Source organism: Mytilus galloprovincialis, chromosome 1, assembly GCF_965363235.1.
Source record: "Mytilus galloprovincialis chromosome 1, xbMytGall1.hap1.1, whole genome shotgun sequence".
In the NCBI taxonomy this organism is placed as follows: Eukaryota; Metazoa; Mollusca; class Bivalvia; order Mytilida; family Mytilidae; genus Mytilus; species Mytilus galloprovincialis.
This window is the reverse complement of record NC_134838.1, coordinates 53,855,684-53,862,658: the sequence shown is the minus strand read 5'-3', so window position 1 is coordinate 53,862,658 and position 6,975 is coordinate 53,855,684. Positions and strand designations below refer to the sequence as shown.

The 6,975-nt window shown below is 30.8% G+C and overlaps 1 long non-coding RNA gene across 1 annotated transcript; it reads right to left on the bottom strand.

The window, feature by feature from the left end:
- Positions 1-2,197: 2,197 nt before the first annotated feature.
- On the bottom strand, positions 2,198-6,072 carry LOC143082274 (uncharacterized). Its single transcript, XR_012980338.1, has 4 exons — positions 5,948-6,072; positions 5,046-5,104; positions 2,456-2,564; positions 2,198-2,241 (listed from the first exon to the last, which is right to left on the bottom strand). It is a non-coding gene; the product is annotated as an uncharacterized LOC143082274 (long non-coding RNA).
- Positions 6,073-6,975: the final 903 nt, after the last annotated feature.

Sequence of the window (6,975 nt, the reverse complement as noted above, 5' to 3'; positions counted from 1 at the left end):
ATGAAGGATATTGCCTAAGTTGACGCCATCGATACCTTTGTTGGCAAAGGAAAGATTAAGTAAAGATATTTTCTCTTTTTCATCTTTGCCAATGCGGACTGGTTTGAAAAGTCTGTGACTTGCAATATCCGAAATTATAGCTGTACTTTTGTATTGGTTTGAATGAGGGTTTGTAACAGTGGATTCCAAACATAAATTGAACAGAGAATGAAGTTTTGAAAGAGGTAATGAATAAAGTTCGTGCGAATGTGATGAATACCTAACGGCTTTTGTATAAATGGCAGCAAGTCATTAATAGATACATCATGCAGAGAAGGTGGTGTATAATGACGATGTCCATGACTGCGTCTACGTCGAGGAGTCGAGTTGAAAATATTCATCACATTCACCGAGTTACACGAAGAACTAGAAATAATACCTATATAATCAATTTTGTCATTGCAACCATAAGGTGTCGCAGTTCCCAATTGTCTAATCCAGTAGTCCTCTTTTTGTCTACGGAGAGTCGTTGAAAGATTAGGATTGTTAGAGCTATGGTATATCTTTTCGATAATGCGAACTGTCATAGAAACGATGGAATGATCGGGTTGATTGAAATGCTGGTAAAGAATGTCGTTAGCATCGAGGTTAATGTCTGATCTATGACCGCACATACGTTTGTTTAGCCTTCCTTTCGTTTCACCGACGTATACCAATCCGCAAAGGTTGCACTCTAATCCGTAGACAACATTTATTGATTTACAATTCAGATCATAACTTCTGGTAAAATATGACTTCTTGGTCAAATTGCTAGTGAATTCAGCATCTGTAATTAAAACTGCACAAGTTTTGCAGCCTTTGGTCTCACATTTCGAAATTATTTGAAAATGCCTGTACCAAGGAATATGACAATTGTTGTCCATTCGTTTTGATGTGTTTTGTCATTTAATTTTGCCAATTTTGATGTCATCGATGTATTTTGCAACATATGAAATATAGTTTTTATTCTTTGTTTGATATTTCTTGTTGGTTGGTGATGATTTTATTGTCTTCCTGTCTTATTATTTCTTTTTGGATGGTGCATCCTTTGTTTGTTAGGAATTTTGTTACTGTTGATGTTCTCTCTTTTTGGGTTGTTTCATCATATAGTCATGGTAGTTTTTGATGAAGTTAAAGTCCAATCAACTTGAAACTTAGTACACATGTTCTCTGTGATATGATCTGTCTAATTCTGCCGCCAAGTAGAGATTTTTTCCATTGTCATGGTCCATTGAACATAGCCAATGATAGTGCGGATGGGGGATCTGTGTACTATGGACACATTATTGTTTCGGATACATTGTAGTTGTCTCATTGTCAATCATAACATCGGGCATTTTTATATACTTAAAAAGATGGTCGATGTATTCAAAAACATCAAAACGGACACAACTTTTCACCCAACATACCAGATGTATGTAAAGGAAATAAACCAAAGTATTATTTTTTAAGTATAAAAATCGTACAAAGTATAATATAGCATTTCAGGACGTACGATAACAAATATGTTCTGATTTTTTTATCATTTGATAGTCTAGACTTGTATAGTATTTTGTCTGAGTCATTATTTCTTTTAGAAAATGTAATTTAAAATTGAAATGACACAGGCTGGACTTTTATATTAAGATTGAATTATGTAGGTCTCTACCAAAACATAACATGTGCTGCGTAATTGTTTATATATAAGGCTTTGTTTGAAAAAGATTATGTGTTTATTACGATGAAACAATTTTAACGCTTCAGATAATTTTTGATTGCAAATCCTTTGACAGCTTGTTTATCAATTTATGCAGAATAGTATAATTTCAAATTCAAACAAAACAAATAAGTACTTGAATGTGTACTTAACAACAAAGAATATAAATAAAGAAAAGTAGTTTACCTTCTCCACAAATACTTTGTCAGAGGAAATTGAAGGAACTATCTTAAAGCAGTTATTATTTTGTAAGTGTAGCCTTTCTACCTAAATTTGTAAATATTAACTATAACCAATGAAATAAGTGTTCTCATTTAGCTATCTACAGCTAAAGATTTATACAAGCAAGCATTTGATTGGATGTTATTGCCTTACTGAGAAAACAATTCTTAAATTTTTTTTATTTATAGCACAAATGAATAGAAGGGGAACAACTCATTTTTTTCAAAATATTTTTTTCATTCAAAGAGGAACAACTCAATGTTTCACTCACCACTTTTATTTCTATAGTCTGTTTCATGCATGTTCTGGAAAAGAAAAGAAAATACAATTAAAATACATGTATATAAACAAATTTGAATAATATTATTCTGTAGTTAAATGAATTCTTCAATTGGGTCAACATTAATTACCATTATAGATGTATTACCTTATCATTTTGAAAATTAAACAGTAAAAGAATAAACATGCACATGACTTGACGTACATCATGAGACATTGTACTTAAATTAATCATAATACCTTCAAAAACAAAATATCCAGCAGTAAAATCTGTTTTCATCTCCTCACAAGTCAATTCGTACAACTCTGAATCTTGGTTAAATTTGCCATCTTTATCATTATATTGAACCTGCAAAATTAAATAATAATATATAGCAATGTATTTTATATATGGCTGAATATTGATATTTTCAATATTATTCTTGAAATATTCATATCGCTGAAGACATTTTACAATCATATGTGTGATGACAGAAAGTGTCAATGTTCTGTTTTTCTGCTCATTTAAAAATATCCAACACCTATCCTTTCAACATGTTCTATTGGTACTCTGGCTCCCTCCACCTCCAAAACAGATCACCATTATATTAATATCATCATTCAACAAAACTGCTTCCCATGATATAACTTCCAAATTAAGGAAAACTTTATTCAATTAAATAATCTTTTGTATAACCTTTATCGTCTTCATACACCAAACAAGAGAATAATTTAATTAATTGCTATTTAAATCAATCATAAAAGTTCTTATAATATGAGTGCACTTAATCATACATAAAAAAATACATGCAACCCATACTGTGACTATCAATACACCAAGTAATTGTTAATATTATCTGCATGCAGGTCTGATTTAATAAGTTAAACTGGGTTTCACATTAATGATTTACATTGTATGAATTTTATTCTTGGAAAATAGAGTAGGGTAGAATTTTTAATGTGTCCCTGTAGATTTTAATATGTGATAAGATCAATATCGTACATGTAGTTTACATGTAAGATTAGAGACAGTGACAAATAGTAAGATTGGGTTTGTTGAAAAGGATTCAGAAGAGAAACAAATCTGGGAATGTTTTGTGAAATATCTTAGTTGGATAGTGTTATTAGTCATCCAATTATGAACTGTCATTATAACCTCAAATAGGCCTCCATCATAAGAATAAATTTTTCCTCTCCATTGTTCATCTTGTCCATTGTCTGTCCACGTATGAATAAAGGATTTTCCTACTAGTAGGTCGGGTTTTAGAAAAATATCTTCTTGCATGACGGTTGTTGATGGTGTATGAATCTGCTGATTTTGGATGAATTCTAATAAATTTAAACTTAATTTTGAAACGTCGAATGCTTTTCCATGACTGCTAAATTGAAGTAGGTGTTTTAAAGTTTGATTGACGGGAAATAGTTTTTTACACATCGAAAGTTGGCTTTTAAGAGCTATAATTTGATCCTTTTTTTGTTGATTTTCGCAAGTTCTTCCTTTATTTTTGCATCAGTGTTCCAAATTCCATTACGGTTAAAGACATCTAGCGCTGTTTGCATCTCAACATTGAGTTTGACCTGTCTGTTACTTTCGTTTATTTGTCTCTGCCTAATTGTTTCAATATTTTGATCAAATAAATCTTTTTTTCTACATTTAATATTGGATAAAAATTTATTATTTTGCGTACTTGCATTGGCAATAATTTCAGTCGTTTCAGCATCCGTTTTGTTATGCAGCCATTCTTGTGTTTTATTATTTTTAAACATGATTACACTTTCCATAGAATTAGTGTTATAAGTTGGAGCGTTTACAATACAGTTGTCCAATTTAGCCATCAAACGCTCAACAGAAATGTTATTCGATGGACATGATTTGCATATATTTAAAATTTCATCATTTGGTTCATAATATTTTCCAGTAGGCATAAAATCTTTAAAAAGTTGCATACATTTTACTTTTAGTTCAGAGCAAAATTTAACTATAATATCCTTGGTAAAATCATCTACATTACATGGTTTTAATAAATATGAATAAATGTCATCATCTGGAAAATCTGGTCCATAAAATAATTTAATTCCATTTTCTATTAAAACAAGCTCTGGATTTGCAATACATATATCTAAAAATTCCACCAATCTGTTATAAATGTTACCCATTCCTAAGGCTGTTTCTATTTCACCACCAGCTTTTTTCCAATATGGTTCGGTAAAAATTTTAGAAATTAAACCTAAAGCTCTTAATATAGCTAAAATGTTGTCATTTGACAGTGCCCGAACAATATAATCCTGAATATAATTCAAAGTTGATTTTGATGTTTTCAAATAAGTTATTAAATGTTTGTGTAAAAAATATGTTCCAGCTGAATTATGAAATAAATAGTTAAAGTATTACTTGGATTTATAACTGCATATTCATTTGTTATAAAACGAAATAGTATGGCATCTTTTGCGCTTGTGAAAATCCTAAGATTAGGTGTAACATGGTAAAAATTTGGAATGGATATGATAATTTGATCTGTATGATGGCTTAGCCTAATACTTCTGTTGTTTGTTGGAAGATACTGCTGATTGTTATCAGAACTAATTTGTGATTGCCACATTTCTTTAATTTTCTGAAAATTAATATTTGTATTCTATTTATTTAATATATCACATGAAAATTAGGATATACATGTGGTATGATTGTCAATGAGAAAAAGCATACTTTATTTTATATCATATAGGGGCAACATTATTATTTCTTACAATTGTTTTTCCTAGTAAACTAAATGTATATTCTATTTCGGCCTAATCGGGTATTATATTCAAGTGAAGATATTAAAGCTCATTTATTTAAGCTACTCAGATTCACCTGTTCTATTAACCAGAAAACCAACAGCTTGATTCTGAAGAAATATGATAGACAGCAACCTACAACAATAACCACTCACAATTTTTTTTCTCTGATTATAATTGAGTAATATTCACATTTATAGTATTTATGTTACTTGTTAATCACTATTTATATATCCATTCTTCCCAAAGGAATCTATGTTTAGTTTTTAATCTTAAAACAGTGGCGGATCCAGAACTTTTCATAAGAGAGGGGGCGGTGACTGACCTAAAGGGGGGGGGGGGCTCTCCAGTCAAATCTATAATTATATATTAAAAGTGAATGTTTAGTTTTTAATCTGAAAACAGTGGCGGGTCCAGAACTTTTTATAAGAGAAAGGGAGGGTTGACTGACCTAAGGGAGGGGGGACGGGGGGGGGGGGCTCTCCAGTCAAATCTATAATTATAGTAATTATGGTGTCAGATTTTTATGTAGTTGGAAAGGGGTCTTCAAAACAGAAGAGAAATTATATTCAGATGTTTTCCCCCTCATCCCAAACCCCATATGAAAGAAAATGACTAGTCCCTTCATGAAACAGATTATAGTTAGAAGGGAGGGAACTCCATGGGAAATTTCATATAAGTCTTACGTGCATCGTTGTGCATCAAGTGAAAATTAAAAAAAAAAGATAGTGATTATGTTAATACTTATATTACTATCTATCAAACCATCAAGGCCCAAACAATAGTATGTGTGGTTGTATTTCTCATTGATTGACGATGCCTGAAGATGTCGATATTTTTGGTGTTTGAAATTGTCTTGTTTTTCCTTTAAATTGCAAATATTCTCCAGCAAGCTTGCAGTAACATATAAATGTATGTATAAGTTTGGTTTCCAAATGTGTGAAACTGCGTGACATTGTAGGTAACTCAAATAAATACCCTATTTCTAGACCTGTGTCTCCGATTGCATGATTTTCGTGAATGTAAGATTGTGATTGCATCGATATTTCAACTTCCGGTAAAAAAAGAGTTATCTACCTTTGAAACCCTAGCGGCTTGTAGGAAGGCTATTGTAAGTGTTTGTTATTTTTTTTTATTATTTTTACCAGGCTTTAACTTATAAAGAAAATGTATTATAGATCTGCAATGCTACAACAACTTAGTAAGACTATGACAAACTACTATATTGTTTCTGATCTTTTTGTTTACCAGCTTAACAAAACATTGAACATTTGAAATATTCAGGGTTTTCTACCTCAGGATTAGATTACCTTATCTGTATTTGAAAACATTTTTAGGAATGTTTGGTTCTCGATGATATTCAATTTTATTTGGCATCTATTTACTGTTTTAGATTCGAGCGTCACTGATGAGTCTACTGTAGAAGAAACGCGCCTCTGGCTCAAATTCAAAATTATGATGAATTTCTTTCTTCATATACATGAATAATTGAAATATTTTAGACTCCTAGTAATTCAGCACATATTTTAACGTCTATGTTCTTACATTAACTAACTGGACCTAACATACTAAAATCATCGTACAATTCTTATAATGTTCTATGTCGAGGTTTGATAAAAATAGAGATATTTCATATTCGAGATCCAAATTGTATGGTTTATCTCCCTGTACATTTTACTATTAAACGACATTTCTTCATTCGAGTTTTTGTCAGAACTATACTAGTTGGATATTGGAAGTTCAGATAACATATTTTTAAAATGTTTTATTTTCTTATGTCACTTCTATAAAATAATTGCTTTAAAAATTACCTTAATACTATACATTTTTCTTTAGATATTTCAACTTAATCGTTGAGTCATATTTAGCCAATCAAGCACTGTGTTCTGCGCTTTGATCGGGTAGTTCTATCTTTGACACAGTATCCCCATTTCCATTCTCAATTTTATTACCTACTTAGATAACTCGGAATTAAAGAAAACTATGGAATACATTTTATACAAAAT